Here is an 18416-nt window from a genome sequence, read left to right as displayed (position 1 = left end):
ACTGCCATTTTTTAACTTTTTTTTTCTCAGTGTTTTAGTAGTCCTTCTCTGTTCCTTTCTTCTTCTATACAGAATTGATGGTCTCTTTAGTTTGACCTCTGTCTGAAAGCTCTGCTTTTTAACTCCCCTCCTCCCTCCTTTTATGTTTTTGATATCATATCTAACCTCTTTTTTGTGCATTTATATCCATTACATTCTTATCATGGAAATAGATAATTTTTCCTATTTGTGGTCTTCTCTTTTCCCCTTAAATCAGTCCCTTTAACATTTCTTGTAGCACTGATTTCTTGTTGATGAACTCCTTTAATTTTTGCTTGTCTGGGAAATTTTTGATCTCTCCTTCCATTTTGAATGATAACCTTGCTGGGTAGAGTATTCTTGGCTGTAAGTTTTGTCATTTTAGCACTTTAAATATATTGTGCCACTCTCTTCTAGCCTGTAAGGTTTCTGCTGAGAAGTCAGCTGATAGCCTTATGGGGTTTCCTTTGTATGTAACTTGTCTTTCTCTTGCGGCTTTTAGGATTCTCTCTTTATCTTTAATTCTGGACATTTTGATTATGATGTGTCTTAGTGTGGGCCTCTTTGGGTTTATGTTGTTTGGTGCTCTCTGTGCTTCCTGTACCTGGATGTCCATTTCCTTCCTTAGGTTAGGGAAGATTTCATCTATTATTTCCTGAAATAGATTCTCTGCCCCTTTGTCTCGCTCTTCTCCTTCCGGGACACCTATAACACAGATGTTAGTGCACTTGATGTTGTCCCAGAGGTCCCTTAGACTGTCCTCACTCTTTTTAATTCTTTTCTCTTGTACCTGTTCAGCTTGGGTAATTTCTTCTAGTCTTTCGTCCAGCTCGCAGATCCGTTCTTCTGTATCCTCTACTCTGCTTTTGAGTCCCTCTAGTGAATTTTTCATTTCCAGTATTGTATTCTTCATTTCTGATTGGTTCTTTTTTATATCTTCCATTTATTTGTTGACATTCTCACTGAGTTCATCTCTTCTTCTCCCCAGATCAGTAAGCATCCTTAACACTCTTTGTTTGAACTCTCTGTCAGGTAGGTTGCTCATTTCTGTTTCACTTAGTTCCTTTTCTGGGGTTTTGTCCTGTTCCCTTACTTGGAATGTATTCCTTTGCCTCCTCATTTTGCCTCTTTCCCTGTGCTTGTGTCTATGTATTAGGTAGGTCAGCTACGTCTCCTGCTTTGGATAGGTGACCTTATGTAAGTGATGGCTTAGGAGGCCTGCCGTGTGCTTCCCTCAGTTCTCAATGTTCCAGGGGTGACCCCTATGTGGGCTATGTGTGTCCTTCTGTTGTGGCCTGTTTGCTCTCCCTGTAGGTGCCCAGAGAGGCCGAGTTATGCTCCTGGTCGGCTGTTGTAATGCTCAGCTGCTTGTAGTTGTTGTGGACCCTTCAGTCTGTTTATGAGGTGTGGGGAGCCCCAGCACAGTTGGCTGCAAGTTCTAATACCACACTTGTGTTGCAGTATTTCTTTTAAGTGAGTAGGCCTCCAGCGTGGCAGGTTGTTAGGCTCAGGGCCCTACAATTGCTATAAGCCTCCAGCCTTTAGGTCTCTTGTCAGCTCTCTGAGGATTGCAGCTGGGTGGAGCTGACCTCAGGCACGGGAGCTCCCAATTGTTTCAGGCTTTGGAAGGTGGGGCAAACCCCCTATGTGGGTCTTTGAGAAGCACAAGTCATCTGCAGCTGACAAGCCCTGCCACCCACAGGTCCACACACACAGTCAACACACTCCTGCCCCATGTGTGTGCCCTGAGCTCCCAAAGTGGACCCAGTCTCTCCACGTCGGGAGCCCCAGACACCCCACCACCGCCCCACACTCTCCACCCGTTCCTTGTGCAAGCCCTGCCCCGCTGAAATCTGCTCAGTTGCCAGGCTGCAGAGAATCCAGTCACCAATCTATGCAGGCCCACAAGTTGCCTGAGGGCTTGTTGTTGGGTGGGGCCAGTCTCTAGGGTGGGCTGCCTACCCTGGCTGAGCTGGATTAAATCGGTGCTCTAGCGAGTGGGGCAGACCCTGGGCTAGCAGGCCTCAGGGAGAACTCCAATGGCGTCTGTGTCAGCATGCCCACACCAGGCCACAACAATGGTCGCCACCAATGTCCCAGTCCCTGGAGAGGTCTCACTTCTCACCGAGATGCACTCAGGGCCTATTAGGTGAGTCTCTTTTCACCACAGCACTGTGCACCTTTCTTTCTGGTAATTTTAGGTTGCTTTCTGAAATGGGTGAGTTTGCGCGTGGGCCCTTTAAGAGCCAGTTTTAATTTCTTTGTGAACCAGCTTTTCTGGGGGTACTCCCCAAAGTTTTAGTAGCAGGCCAAGTCAGATATTATGCCACTCGTCTCGATTGTGCTGGGTCCACAAAATGCCCACAGCAGGGGCGCTCCCCAGCTCAGGGCCCCGCGCCTCCAGGGAGGCTGCTTACCTGTGGGCTGCTCCCGGGCGGCCGTGAGGCGCTGCGGCTTGTGAAGGCTGCTTTTTTTCTCTCCAGAATGGAGTTTCTGCCTCTTCCACCTCAATTAGCATTGTCCATTGTTGCAGGAGTTCCTCTTATCCAGTTTTCAGTTCTATCTCAGGGGTAATTTTTCCACGAGTAGTTGTAAATTGGCTGTGTCCGTAGGAGGAGGTGAGTTCAGAGTCTGCCTATGCCGCCATCTTGACTTCCTCCCTAATGAGTAGTTTTGCAAGGTGTTTATAGGCCTCAAAGTGGCCTCCTCTGTGAGATTTCCATTTTACTTCCTGGTGCCAGGTGTAGTTACGAGCCTTTTCATTCTGTCCAGATTTTATTGGTCTGTAGCCAGGAAAAGTTTTCTTTGCCAGCAGATCCCTGTCCAATTCTTTTATTCTTGGCTGGTTTATTTACTTTTTCACTCTATTTCTCCCAAACAGTTCCCAACTTGGACCCAAGTTAAATCAGTTTCCTGGACCTTTTGTTGTTGAAGGGAAGCTATTAAGCAGGGAAGCTATTATCGTCCTGTGGTGCCTAGTACAACCTGTCCTTTGACTTTGCCACACATATTCAAACAGATGTTAAAGGGACATCATATTCAAATACATAAAAGATGCTGAAAAGTTGCTTAAAAGATGCTTAAAGTTCAGGGAATTTTCCAATTGAGTGTCTGGATTTCTGATCTTATAATCTCTGCCCACACGGCATCTCTACCTCTAAAGAAAGAGACTTATCTTCTCAAAGAAACAGCTCTTAGTTTCATTGAATGTTTCTATTCTTTTTCTAGTCTCTCTTTCATCTATTTCTTTTTTTTTTATAATTTTTTCTTTATTTATTTTTTTCTCCCAAAGCCCCAGTAGATAGTTGTACATCATAGTTGCACATCCCTCTAGTCACCACATGCGGGACGTGGCCCCAGCATGGCTGGAGAAGTGGTGCATCAGTGCGCGCCCGGGATCCGAACCTGGGCCGCCAGCAGCAGAGTTCTCACACCTAACCACTAAGCCATGGGGCCAGCCCTCTTTCATCTATTTCAGCTCTGATTTTTGTTACTTCTATCCTTCTACTGACTTTGGGCTTTGTTTGTTCTTCTTTTTCTAGTTCTTTTAGGTACAGTATTAGATTGTTTAATTGGGATTTTTCTCGTTCCTTGAGGTAAGCTTGTAATGCCATAAATTTCACTCTTAGTACTACTTTTGCTGCATCCCATAAGTTTTCATATGTTGTTTTTCATTTTCATTTGTCTCTAGGTATATTTTGATTTCTCCTTTGATTTATTCATTAATCCAATAGTTGCTCAGTAGCATGGTGTTTAGTGTCCAAATATTTGTGACTTTTCCAACTTTTTTCTTATAGTTGATTTCTAGTTTCATACCCTTGTGGTCAGAAAAATGCGTGATATGATTTCAGTCTTCTTAGAATTATTGAGGCTTGCTTTTTTTCCCAACATAAGTCTATCTTTGAGAATGTTCCATGTGAACTTGAGAAGAATGTGTATTCTGCTGTTTGGGGATGAAATGTTCTCTATACGTCTATTTAGTCCATCTGGTCTGATGTTTCATTTTAGGCCACTGTTTCCTTGTTGACTTTCTGTCTGGATGATCAATCCATTGACGTGAGTAGGGTATTGAAGTCCCCTACAATTATTGTGTTGCTGTGAATTTCTCCCTTTAAGTCTGTTAATGATTGCTTTCTATAGTTTGTTGCTCCTGTGTTAGGAGCAAGTATATTAACGTGTTATGTCTTCTTGGTGGAATGTCCCTTTTATCCTTATATAATGTCTGCCTTTGTCTCTTGTCAGGCAAGGGAAACAAAAGAAAAAATAAGCAAGTGGGACTACATCAGACTAAAAAGTTTCTGCACAGCAAAGGAAACTGTCAACAAAATGAAAAGACAACCTACCAACTGGGAGAAAATATTTGCAAATCATATGTCTGACAAGAGGCTAATTTCCAAAATATATAAAGAACTCATACAGCTCCACAACAAAAAAATGAACGACCTGATCAAAACATGGTCAGAGGATATGAAAAGACATTTTTCCAAAGAAGTTATGCAGATGGCCAACAGGCACATGAAAGATTTTCAACATCACTAATTATTAGGGAAATACAAGCCAAAACTACAATGAGATATCACCTCACACCCATCAGAATGGCTATTATTAAAAAGGCAAGAAATAATAAGTGTTGGAGAGGATGTGGAGAAAAGGAAACCCTCATACATTGCTGGTGGGAAAGCAAACTGCTGCAGCCACAATGGGAAAAAGGATGGACGTTTCTCAAAAAATTAAAAATAAAAATACCATAAGATCCAGCTATTCTACTTCTGGATATTTATCCAAAGAATATGAAGTCAGTAATTCAAAACAATGTATGCACCTCTATGTTCTTCACAGCATTATTCACAATAGCCAACACTGGCAAACATCTCAAGTACTTATCAATGGATGAATGAATAAAGATGTGATATATATACATATATACCATGGAATACTACTCAGCCATCAAGAAGAGAACATCATGTCATTTGTGACAGTATGAATGGACATCGAGCGTATTATACTAAGTGAAACAAGTCAGATAGAGAAAGAACAATACTGATTGATTTCACTCATATGCGGAAAATAAACAAACACATACATAAGGAGTACAGATTGTGGTTACCAGAGGGGAAGAGGGAAAGTGGTAAAGGGGCACATATCAAGTGGGATTTATTCCAGGGATGCAGGGATGGTTTAACATTCACAAATCAATCAACGTGATACACCACATTAATAAAATGAAGAATAAAAATCACATGATCATCTCAATAGATGCAGAGAAAGCATTTGACAAGATACAGCATCCATTTATGATAAAAACTCTGAATAAAATGGGTATAGAAGGAAAGTACCTCAACATAATAAAGACCATACATGAGAAACCCACAGCTAATATCGTCCTCAATGGTGAAAAACTGAAAGCTAACCCTCTAAGAACAGGAACCAGACAAGGTTGCCCACTCTCACCACTCCTATTTAACATAGTACTGGAAGTCCTAGCCAGAGCAATCAGGCAAGAGAAAGAAATAAAAGGGATCCAAATTGGAAAGGAAGAAGTGAAACTGTCACTATTTGCAGATGACACGATTTTATATATAGAAAACCCTAAAGAATCCACCAGAAAACTTTTAGAAGTAATAAACGAATATGGTAAAGTTGCAGGATACAAAATCAACATACAAGAATCAGTTGCATTTCTGTACAATAACAACGAAGTAGCAGAAAGAGAAATTAAGAATACCATCCCATTTACAATTGCAGCAAAAAGAATAAAATACCTACGAATAAACTTAACCAAAGAGGTGAAAGATCTGTACACCAATAACTATAAAACATTTCTGAAAGAAATTGAAGAAGACACAAAGAAATGGAAAGATAGTCTGTGTTCTTGGATTGGAAGAATTAACATAGTTAATATGTCCATACTTCCTAAAGTCATCTATAGATTCAATGCAATCCCTATCAGAGTTCCAACAACATTTTTCACAGAAATAGAACAAAGAATCCTAAAATGTATATGGAACAACAAAAGGCCCCAAATAGCTAAAGAAATCCTGAGAAAAAAGAACAAAGCTGGAAGTATCACACTCCCTGATTTCAAAATATACTACAAAGCTATAGTAACCAAAACAGCATGGTACTGGCACAAAAACAGACACACAGATCAATGGAATAGAATCGAAAGCCCAGAAATAAACCCACACATCTATGGACAGCTAATCTTTGACAAAGGAGCCAAGAACATACAATGGAGAAAAGAAAGTCTCTTCAACACATGGTGTTGGGAAAACTGGATAGCCATATGCAAAAAAATGAAAGTAGACCCTTACCTTACACCATACACAAAAGTTAACTCCAAATGGATTAAAGACTTGAATGTAAGACCTGAAACTGTGAAACTTCTAGAAGAAAACATAGGCAGTAAGCTCTTCGACATCAGTCTTAGCAACATCTTTTCAAGCACCATGTCTGACCGGGCAAGAGAAACAATAGAAAAAATAAACAAATGGGACTACATCAAACTAAAAACTTCTCTACAGCAAAGGAAACCATCAACAAAATGAAAAGACAACCTAACAATTGGGAGAAGATATTTGCAAACCATACTTCTGATAAGGGCTTAATCTCCAAAATATATAAAGAATTCATGCATCTCAACAACAAAAAACTACCAACCCAATTAAAGAATGGGCAAAAGACCTGAACAGACATTTCTCCAAAGAAGATATACAGATGGCCAACAGACACATGAAAAGATGTTCAAAATCACTAACTATCAGGGAAATGCAAATAAAACTACAATGAGATATCATCTCACACCCGTCAGAATGGCTATAATTAACAAGACAGGAAACAACATGTGTTGGAGAGGATGTGGAGAGAAGGGGACTCTCATACACTGCTGGTGGGAGTGCAAACTGGTGCAGCCACTATGGAAAACAGTATGGAGATTCCTCAAAAAATCAAGGATAGAACTACCATATGATCCACCTATTCCACGGTTGGGAATCTATCCAAAGAACTTGAAAACACCAATTTGTAAAGGTACATGCACCCCTATGTTCATTGCAGCGTTATTCACAATAGCCAAGACTTAGAAGCAACCTACGTGCCCATCAAGGGACGAATGGATAAAGAAGATGTGGTATATATACACAATGGAATACTACTCAGCCATAAGAAATGATGAAATCCAGCCACTTGTGACAACATGGATGGACATTGAGGGTATTATGCAAAGTGAAATAAGTCAGAGGGAGAAGGTCAAATACCATATGATTTCCTTCATTAAGTAGTAGATAATAACAACAATAAACAAACACATAGGGACAGAGATTGGATTGGTGGTTACGAGAGGGGAAGGGGGAGGGGGGAAGGTGAAAGGGATAATTCGGTACATGTGTGTGGTGATGGGTTGTAATTAGTATTTGGGTGGTGAACATGATGTAATCTATGCAGAAATAGAAATACAATGATGTACACCTGAAATTTTTACAATATTATAAACAAATGTTACTGCAATAAACAAAAAATTAAAAAAAAAAGGGGGCACATATGTATCATGACAGATGAAAATAAGACTATTGGTGGTGAACATGATCCAGTCTATACAGAACTGAAATATAGTAATGTACACCTGAAATTTACACAGTTATAAGCCATATGACCTCAATAAAATTAAAAAGAAATTTATTTTTAAATATAGCAAGACCAACTTTACACCTGGGCTGCAGGCAGCCCAGGCACTCACTGAATTACACAGAAAGGCAGTTTCTCAGGTGAGTCTTGTCTGCTTTGCCACCCTTGGAACCTCCTGATGAAGAACACAGTCCCAAGGATGCTGAAGTAGGTGGGACCCCTGGAGCAGGGAACATTCTGAGAGTGTGTGACACAAAGTATCTGTGCAGTGCATACTGGGTAGTGAGTTTGTGCTTCTCTTCAAGGTATGCCTGTGGTCATAATCTGCAGATAACTCAAGGAAAATCACTGATAGGCTTGTTAAATGGAAAATTCTCGTGTCCCAACTTCAAAGCTGCTGCGTTAGAATTCCGGGGAAGGGGCCACTGGACTTGTCCAGTTATTACCGTGTAGACTGAGTCTGAGAAGCACTGCTGCTGGCGTCCAGCTGTAGCCACTGCCCGAGGTCAAAGCTCCACATCTTGTGAGGCCTGAGACGGCTCCCAGGGGAGATTTCTGTCTGTCGTCTGCAGAGGGGCGGCCACCTCACCTCTTCCCGCCAACTCGCTTCCCTAACTGGCTTCCTTGTGCCTTTCTTAGTCCTTTTCTTTACCTTCAGAGATAACTGGGAGAGGCAAGATAGAGATACAAATTTTACTAAATCTAACATTTAAGTAATCTTTAAAAAATTGTACAGCGTTCAGATGTAATATTTATTTTTATTTTTGGTTGTTATTTGTCTTTGTGCCTTTTGTTTTCTTAAAGTATTTTGTGTTATTGGCTGGGAATATAGCATGAGATTAACATCAGCTTTATATGGAGCCCCAAACCAGGAAAGCATTTCTATTTGTCCCACGGAATTAAGAATCACATTTGTGTAATGATGTTTAAAGGAGTTTGATTGTTTTATTCCTTGTTTTTTCTTCTTTTTGGCATAATAAAGTCCCAGTTTCTTCTTGGTGGACTGATCAGGAATATTGATGTCTGATCTATAAGTGAAGAGTAAATAGAAGGGCATTGTTACTATTCAGAAATCTCTCCCTCACCAACTTTTCCTAAATGGTAGCATGGGTGTTAGAGTTAAGAATTTTTATTTTTCCCTCATTGGATTATGGAGAGAAAGATAGTCGTTAGAGACTTCACTTGGAGTTGTAGTCCAAGAGCATCACAGAAGAGCACTGAGCTTGGGCTCGGCCATTTATCCACTTTGTAACCTGGCTGAGTTTTCCAGCCACTGTACCCAGTCTCTTCATCTATAAAATGGTGAGAAGAACAACATCTGCTACATTGGGATATTTTGAGGGTTATGGGAGTTAATGTATGTTCAAGCACAGAATTAACATTCAGATTGCAGTGCCTGGTTCAGTAGAAGTGTTTGCTGCTGTTAAGATAATTATCATTATTTCATGTCCTTATCTTCCTCGTGAGTTCCCTGTAAAACCAACCATGATCCACGGTGTCAACAATTTTTTTCCAGGGCCCTGCTTAAAGGCCTGCAGAGGGAGCCTCTTGCTCATAACCTCCTGTTTTTATCCCAGTCTTGGAGGGATGCATTTACCTCTTTCTTCTTTGCACTCAGGCACTGAATGGGGGCCCACACCCAGCCCTGCATGTCCTCTGATGCTTTTGAAAACTTGCTTAGTGTTTACTTGGTGGACTATACTCCCTGACATGAACAACGCACGGGAGATAGGATGTAGGAAATATTGTTCCATGTAGGTCTCTGAGTTTATCATAACACAGAGTACAGTTGATCAAGGGCCAAGGTAGAGTTCCTTAATGCAAAGATCTTCAGTGATGAGAGTGTTCTAATGTGACACCACCTGAAAATAAAGCAAGCACATAAAAACATATGTAGTTTTCAAAGGAAAAGCACACAACTAAAAGAATTGATCCCATTAAATAAACTATTCTACTTGTTTATGTATCAAATTATTTATAGGAAATAGCCAGGTGTAGGGATAGTAGAATTGATCAATTTCATAGAGAATTCTTTTAACAGTTGTTCATATCTTGTGTTTTACATCATTAATTAGTAAAATATTTTCATCTTTTCCTTTCCTAATGTCTCTATCTACCTCAACTTTTCCAAGAGATATATTTATATTATCCTCTAAAATTTTAGGGCAATTTAAAAAAAGTTGTGAAACATTTTAAGTTATTGATTTTGTATATTTGAGGAGCACTATATTGAAAGTTAATTAGTGATAATTAGAGTTTTAGTTTGATAAAAGATGGTAGTTGGAATTGATAACAGGAGTTTGTAACCTAGTTTATCTCTTCATGATTTGATGTAGTTTTCAAAACACCAGAGCAAGTAATTTTTAATATAATAACTTGTCTCATTTTAAAATATGTGTCCTTGGAGAGGGTGATGCAGGTAAGTAGAAAATAATTTAATGTAGTGACTTGTTTTTCTCAAGTTGATCTGTTATAAACCCAACAGCCATACAGCATCCTTTTGTCCAAATGACCTGATGGCACTTTTTTGACTTTTCTTGCTGTGACTCTAGCAATCTGGGGTCACACCACCTTCTCCCTCCTAGTCATGCCTTCAGTTGTAAGAGTGACATTGTCAATAATATAGTGACAACTTTGCACACAGTCTACTATTTACTAATATATATATATATCAATTGCAAACTTTGATAACAGAATTATTAAGTAATGAACTATTTGCAGTGCACTGAACAACTGATTGCTATACATTATTGTGTAGTGACATCATGGTTAAAACCATTATTTGCAACATGTGTTCCCCTTCAATTTTATTTTAAAAGAAAGAGTTCAATGGCTTTTTTCTTTTTGAAGAAGAAGGACTTGCATTTCCATCTTAGAAAATTGAGAACTTGTTTTTTGCCTTTTTTTTGTCTTCAGTTCTTCTTTATATTTGTTATTAATTCACATGTCCAGTTACTTCAGATTCATGGTGATGCCTCCTCTGCCTTTATCATGGCTCTCACTTTAATTTTTCCATAATCCCTTCTGTGAAAGAGGTTTCTCTCCACCTTCATATATCAAGGAAGGAACCGACCCTCCTTTATGTGAACTTGGAGACAGAGGCCAAGGTGAAGCCTCGGTGCCCCTCCCCACCAGTGAGCTGCAGAAGGGCTGCAGAGTCCTGTGAATCTTTTGCTCCCCTTCTGGCTCCCTACATAGTTGGCTGTTGTTGGCCCAGGTTGTTACAATCGAACTTTTGAAGTCTATAGAAGCTGGCTGAAGGATAAGACTAGCTAGAAAGGACATCAGCAAGCAGTGTGCTACAAAAGTTTGTGGCAGAAACGTTAATAAGAAGAAAACCTTTCCGTTTATCTTGTTTTCTATTTATCTTCTCTCTCTTCATTTTCCTTCACTTATATGGTACAAAGCCTGTCTACCCCCTCGGGGTGGTTGTTTTTATTCCCCAAAGCCCCAGTACATAGGTGTATATCTTAGTTCTAGGTCAACCCATGGTGGTTCTTTGTCCTGGAGTCCCATGGCATTTTATTCATATCTCTTTCATTCAAATTATTTCAGTAGCGTAATTTATCTGTTTATACATATCTGTCTTCCTCGCAGACTCCCAACATTTCAAGACCTTTGGGCACATAGTATATACTTAAGTATTTGAGTGAATAAATGAAGATCTTTTGTTGAATAAAATCTAAATAAATAAAATATCTAGTCAGCACATGAATGCAAGCATTTGAGAGAGAGTTTTGTGTCTGCTGAAGCAAACTGTGGACCAGTTTAGGGGCTCAGTGCCAAGGTTACTGAATAGATTTAGACAAAATGTAAGAGATAATTAACTTTAGCTTTAAAATTCATGGAGAACAGGAGCAGGATATCTAGGTGTGAATCAGGACTTGATCATTCTTGTTGCATCTTTGGAAAATCCAGTCCTTTATGTTTCTATGAAAATGTCACTGGCCAAGAGAATGAACAGAGGACTGGTTTTTAGAAAGGCAATTTTGTCACAGGAAATCCTGGAGGAAAATATATGGAAGGAGAGCTGGTAGAAAAATGGCAGAAACTTTTTGTGTAGAAACCCTAAAAATTGGGTTTACAAGCTGGCTGAAAGAATTGTAACCCAACTTTTCTCCAATATAGATATGAGCAGCCTTTAAATATCTAGGTATACAAAAAGATTACAAAGGAAAATAGATCAAACTGAAAGGAATTTAGGATGGAACAATGAAATGAAGCTGAAGTAAGCCAGTGCACTGAAATGTGTTTCAGAAAGACCTGCAGTTTTTAAAGGTAGTTGGAAATGTATCCCTCAGGTTTAAAGTAGAAAGGGAAATGGGAACAATTCTCTATCATCTCATGTCCATGAGATTAAAAGCAAAAGTCTCTCAGAGAAGCAAAACTTTTCTGGCCTCTAATGTCCCAAAAAAGTGTTTTGAATGGTGTCTAATGAAAGAGATTCTGTGTGACATAACGCAAATACAGTATCATCCACTCATTTCCAAGTTTAGTTCAAACACTTTAGGACACGGTCAATTGAGGTAATGTAGAATTCTAAAGGGCCAAGGAAGAGACCGATAGCATTCTCTCTCTCAGCTTCTCACTTGAGCAAGTCAGAAAATGTTCTTGAACAGATTGAGCACGTCTCCTAAAGATAGTGCTCCATTTTCAATTTTTCTTTTTGTAAACTCAGCACTCATTTCCCCTTACATATGCAAGCTAAAGCCCTTGTGTAGACATCCTTCGTTGGCAATGAGGAGCAGATTCATAGTGTTAAATAATCAAATAGACAGAATATATGGTTGGCCCCTTCTAGGAAAATTACAGGTTTAAGCCCACCTTCATTGGTGGAAGGACATGGTATACCAGAATTAAAATATCTACCATTTATGATGCAGCTAATCATAAGTCACGCTATTTAAATGAAACTTAATGAATTCTTCTTCTATTAAGTTGACTAGATTTTAGTCAAACTTATGTATAATTTTATATTAGTGCATTTTTACTTTAAAAGTAAAACTCTTTAGAGACTGCTTCATTCAGTTTTAGAGGCATATGTTGTATATTTTGGTGTGATTTCATTTATTTTCCTTCATAGCAGAGAGGCACATCCTCCTCTTTTTCTTGCTGCCCTCTCTCTACGAGATAAAACTCATCCAAGTTTATTTTGTTTTATAAGGCATAGGCTTACTTTGTGATGATGAAAAAGATATCATTTCTGAAACATTTGGAACTGTCGGGAGCCTGGAATTTTAGAGTATGCTCAGAATTTTGTGAGGTAACGTCAAAAAAGATGGAACATTTAAAGTTTTTTTAAAAATAATTTTATTTATTTATTTATTTATTCCCCCAAAGCCCCAGTAGATAGTTGTATGTCATAGCTGAACATCCTTATATTTGCTGTATGTGGGACGCGGCCTCAGCATGGCCGGAGAAACAGTGCATCAGTGCGCGCCCAGGATCCGAACCCGGGTCGCCAGCAGTGGTGCACGAGCACTTAACCGCTAAGCCACGGGGCCGGCCCGGAACATTTAAAGTTTTGCCAGGAAGATTTTCTCCTACTTTGCTTCACAGTAACTTTAAAAAAAAAAAAAAAAAAAGTTTAGTTTCTTAATTCTTCAGATGGGTGAGTGAAGGATTTGCCAGGTTTAAATGTACCCTTGAGAGAGCTCTCTCTGGGTTACTCTTTCAAAACAAGCATCCCAGTTGATTAACATTTAATGGGGACTCTGTCAGTCCCAGAGCTGAGAGAGGCAGTTCCCAAAGCTCCCGTAGGCCCCGGGAGAGAACAGCGCTGGTAACCAGTGTCGTCAGAGTTTGGATGAGGCGTGTTCATTCTCAGGATGTTAGAACTGAGTGGAGTTCTCAAATGCAGCCCAGTGACTGTAGACCTGAGCCCGGCTCAGAAGCCAGTTGACTTGTCATTCGCTCTGAACATGGTGTCTTCACTCTGCTCGTGCCCCTTTTTGCCATTTCTCATGCTTCTCCTGACTCTTTCTCTTTCCTACACCTTCTTCCTTCTTTTTTCTCTCTTTCTTACTTTTACCCTCTATTATATTCCTTCTCCTTAGCATTTTTTCTTCCTTCTCTTATTGTTCTCATTCATTTTCTTTTTATTTTGTAGTACAGTTACTCTGTACATCACTTTCATCTTAAAATCTTGACCCTCTACAACTCCTATATTCAGCTAGCTATTTTGAAGAGAGGATTTTGATAAATTTCTCTTAGATGTTATAACATGCTGATTCAAGGAGATAAAAACTATCACGAAAGGGATGCGGTTGGAGAATGAATTCAGTTCAGGTAGCCATGGAATTAGACAGAGGGAAACTGAGAGCTTAGGTGTGGGTGTTCAAAATATTTCCTGATACATCTTTATAGTTCATTGTTGTGGAAAACTGCACAAAGTCTTATTTACTGTTGGAGCCCAGAAGTTTGCTCCTCTGGGCAGGTCAGCAGGTATCAGCCTATAGAAAAGAAACTAGGAAATACTGCATGCATTTCTAATGTGAAGAACTGATCGTGTTCCACTAGGAGACATTTTGGGCTCTTCCCTGCACTATCTGAATAGAAAAAGAGGAAGAGAAGCTTTTCTCCACCTGCACAAAACCGGGACCTTATCTTGAGTTTGAGACGATTTGCATGTGACTGAAAACAAAAGTGTTCCCGAGTTTGGATTTGCTGTAACAAGATCTATTGGCTGACTTTGATGTTAAATGTCTTTATTCAAAATTGGCTGCCTCTAGTGTTAAGTTCAGAGTGGATATTTGTCAGTATAACAGAGAAGAATCCCTTTTTGATTAAGTCAGTGAAATACAATATTTGGCAAAATGGTTATATTTGAAGGCCACTTGTTAATATTCTGTTGCCACAGTGATATCTGTTGGTAAGCGACTACTTCATGCTATTCTCGATGAATTCGGTTTGAAAGACACACCCTGAGATTGATAAATAAATGGCAAGCAATAGGATATATTGGAGCATATAAGGAAGCCATTTGGGGTAAAACTAATTCGGCCTGAGTTTGTTTTTCCAAAAGGGCCTGTCGCCTGCATTGTGTATCTGCTTTGCCATGTCCCAAAGAGAAGAGTAAATGCCCTTAAATTAAGGTTGCAACTTCCCCCACATTGACGTTTCCTTAAGGATAAGCCTTTCTCCCTAGGCTGCGATTTGATTGCTGCCGTCATCCTGTGACCACCCAGCTTGAGACAACCACACCCATAGACCTGACCCTAACCACACCCATAGAGACAGCAGATCTGCCCCCCACTGTGTCCATCAATAGCTATTCTTGCAAGACAACATGGCATGGCGATCTTGTGGCTATTGTAAAAGGGACATTGCAATCATATGTGATACATGCTCTTTGACGGTATATAACCACTCTGTACACCCCACAACTTCGGTGCCCTTCCTTCCTTATGGAAGGAACGCCCAGGGTTATAGTTCTCAAAAGTTGCCTCGTAATAAACTCACCCCAATTTTGATTTATAGTTTGATTATGGATTATTTACATCAACAAGCTGATGTGCAGGAAGTAGTAAAGACACAGTGGTATCCATGTTGCCTGATATAAAATCTTTCCTCCCTCTTTCCCTTCCCAGGATGCCCACTCTTCATGGTGGCACTTACTACCATGGTGTGATCATTCTCCTGATCACTCCTTTCATTCCCTCCTACAATTACTCAACAAATATTTAAACACCTACTGTATGCCAGGCTTGGGATACACTAAAGAAAAACTTTTCTACAAAATCTCTGTCTTCACAGAACTTGTTTTTGTTGGCTAAGTGAGATAATGGCTAAGTAGGCAGACAAGTGAATTACATAGTCTATCGTGTGATGATCTGTGTCATGAAGATGGTGAGTGACAGGCAATGGGGAGAGCTAGTGAGTGAGTGTGTTGCTACTTTAATTAGAGAGCCCAGGGAGGCTGGAGCAAGGCCCAGAGGGAAGGGACAGGGCAGGAGGACATGCAGATGTCCCAGGGCTGCAGAGATGCAGTGGAGGGACTGTGAGTTGGATGTCGGTGGGTAGCAAGAAGCCAGTGTGGCTGGAGCACAGTGAGCAAGAGGGGAAAGGCAGAGAAGGTTTGAGACGTCAGGGAGGGTGTGCAGATGAAAGAAGGCCCCTGGGCCCATCAAAACTGTCCTGTAAGTGAAATGAAAACTTGCAATGTCATTTAACTATACGTTATACAATTTCAGTAGTAAATACCATTTGTTTTTCTATTACTTTGCCACATACATCAAATAAAATTCTGCTAAATTGGGAATGTCTAAATTATCCCCAGGAGTGACTGCTGTATCTTGTCGGGTATCTGGTCTGCACAGCAGTTGGTGGTGGGAGTGATGTGACAGTCAGGACACGAGCTCTAGTCTTCAGGTTGCCACCAACTGCTTGTGTTATATTTCATCTGTAAAACGTGGAGGATGGAAAAGACGAGTGGTTTTCAGACTCCGATCCATGGAGCACTGGGGATTCCTGAAGGCTTTTTGTTTTTATTCTTATGTTTGTAAACTTTGATGTAAGCTTCAGGTAGAAGAAAGTGTCCCCTAGCTTTAAAAAATTCCTGGACTTGGTTTTCCCTTAGGTTTTGCAGTATGAAGAATTTGCAGTCTCACAGACTCCCAAAGGACAGACTAAAGGAGAAAAATCCCTTTCCCCCGAGTGTCTCTTGTGACAGTGCTCATTGTCTCTCATTCAAACCAGAAGGTGATTTGTCAATAGTGAGATGTGGCATTTGAGACCCCATCCTTCAAGGTGGCTGAGTTGTCGTCTATCATGGTACAGACATATGCTAAGTGAATAATATAAAAAATGAATGTCTTAGCCGGTACTTTCTGGCACAAAATAGAAACTAGGAATTGAGAAAAGTAATTATGATTGATATCTGTCAATAAGGGCATAGGGGTACTGTAATTTCAAAAGTAATTAATGGCATGAGTGTTAGTCACTGTACATATTAAATATATTGAAAAGCAGTCATGTCCTCATAATACAGAAGTATAACTGGAAGATAAACTGGATGTTTTTTGTACTTATGGTTAAAGATATATTTTATTGGAGCCGATTCCATGGCTTAGCGGTTAAGTGCACACACTCCACTACTGGCAGCCCGGGTTTGGATCCCAGGTGCGCATCGACGCACCGCTTTTGCGGCCATGCTGAGGACACGTCCCACATACAGCAACTAGAAGGATGTGCAACTATGACATACAACTATCTACTGGGGCTTTGGGGAGAAAAAGGGGGAAACAAAGGAGGAGGATTGGCAATAGATGTTAGCTCAGAGCCGGTTTTCCTCAGCAAAAAGAGGAGGATTAGCACGGATGTTAGCTCAGGGCTGATCTTCCTCACAGAAAAAAAAAAAGAAAAAGATATATTTTATATAGTTTTGTTTTCTGATTGAGGAAATGAGAATACTTATTTCTTAATATATTGACTATCTTCTTCCTTTCCAACCTAGAATCTCAATCTGCTATTTTGGAAACTCTGAAAAAAATGTTCAAATGCTGTTCAACAGGTAAGATGATCTTGTTAGGCTCTCGAATCCTTTTCTCTCTTATTTGTCATAAAATTGTGACAGACTCTGATTTATCTTCCTGTCTGCCCAGCTGGCTAGGCCACCTTGTTTCTCTAAGCCTGCAGGGGAATCCAGTCAGGTGGAAGGGGCTGTTCTCTTCCACTTAGACTTTGCAGAGAAAATCAGCCTTGAAGTGGAACTGAGCACATGTTTTTCAGAAGCTGCATCATTCTCTACCCAGCCAGAGCATTGGGCCTGACAACAGCTGGATCCAGCAGGAAACTGGCCACTCTAGGAGATGTCATGTGGAGATGTGTCTGGCTAGACTAATAGTCACATTGATATGATTTTTATTTTTTTATTTTTTTTTATTTTTCTTTTTTCTGACCTCCTTCACTCATTTCACCCCCTCCCATCCCCCCACCTCCCCTCTTCTGGCAACCACCACTGTGTCTATGAGCTTGTTTAGCATTTTGTTTGTTTGTTTAGATTCCACATATAAATGAGATCATACGGTGTTTATCTTTTTTATTAATTTTATTTATTTATTTATATATTTTCCCCCTAAGCCCCAGTAGATAGTTGTATGTCATAGCTGCACATCCTTCTAGTTGCTGTATGTGGGACACGGCCTCAGCATGGCCGGAGAAGCAGTGCATCGGTGCGCGCCTGGGATCCGAACCCAGGCTGCCAGCAGCGGAGCGCGTGCACTCAACCGCTAAGACGCGGGACCGGCCCTGATATGATTTTTAAAAAAATCTCTCAGAGCTTTTCTAAAATCAAATAATATTCTTAAGTTGCTTTAATAGATAAAACATTAGTGTTTTTAACTTCCACAGAGGCTTTTTTTGCTGTTACTAAAGAAGCCAAATTTTATGTCTTTTTTCTTGTACCAAAATGGACTTACTATTAAAAAAAAAGAAACCTGCAAGAAAGGAAACACTTATATGGAATAGAAATTGTGGGTAGAAATTGCTACTTTTTTATATAAAACCATCTGTTTAATTTATTTATACTTTCTCCCAACTGTGCTTTTGAAAATAACTTAGTATTAGACATTACCAGTAAGAAGAGGGTGTGCTCTCTTGAGTGTGGTCCAGTAGAAGTCGGGCGACTCAGATCCGAGTTCTAGACCTAGGTCTGTTTCTGGGTAGTGTGTGACAACGTACTTAGGCTCTCTGGAACGTAGTATTCCTTTGTGTAAAATTAAAGAATTTGATGATTTTTGAGAACTTTTCCAAATATTAAATGACTTCTCTTTTAA

General features: G+C 39.9%; 1 long non-coding RNA gene across 1 annotated transcript; it reads left to right on the top strand.

The window, feature by feature from the left end:
• The first annotated feature begins 1912 nt into the window (after nucleotides 1-1912).
• On the top strand, nucleotides 1913-17457 carry LOC131420882 (uncharacterized). Its single transcript, XR_009223705.1, has 3 exons — nucleotides 1913-2167; nucleotides 17096-17152; nucleotides 17271-17457. It is a non-coding gene; the product is annotated as an uncharacterized LOC131420882 (long non-coding RNA).
• The last annotated feature ends 959 nt before the right edge of the window (nucleotides 17458-18416 follow it).

The sequence above is a fragment of the Diceros bicornis genome, chromosome 2 (assembly GCF_020826845.1).
Source record: "Diceros bicornis minor isolate mBicDic1 chromosome 2, mDicBic1.mat.cur, whole genome shotgun sequence".
Classification (NCBI taxonomy): Eukaryota; Metazoa; Chordata; class Mammalia; order Perissodactyla; family Rhinocerotidae; genus Diceros; species Diceros bicornis.
The sequence above is the reverse complement of the archived record's forward strand: the minus strand, read 5'-3'. Positions and strand labels throughout refer to the sequence as shown.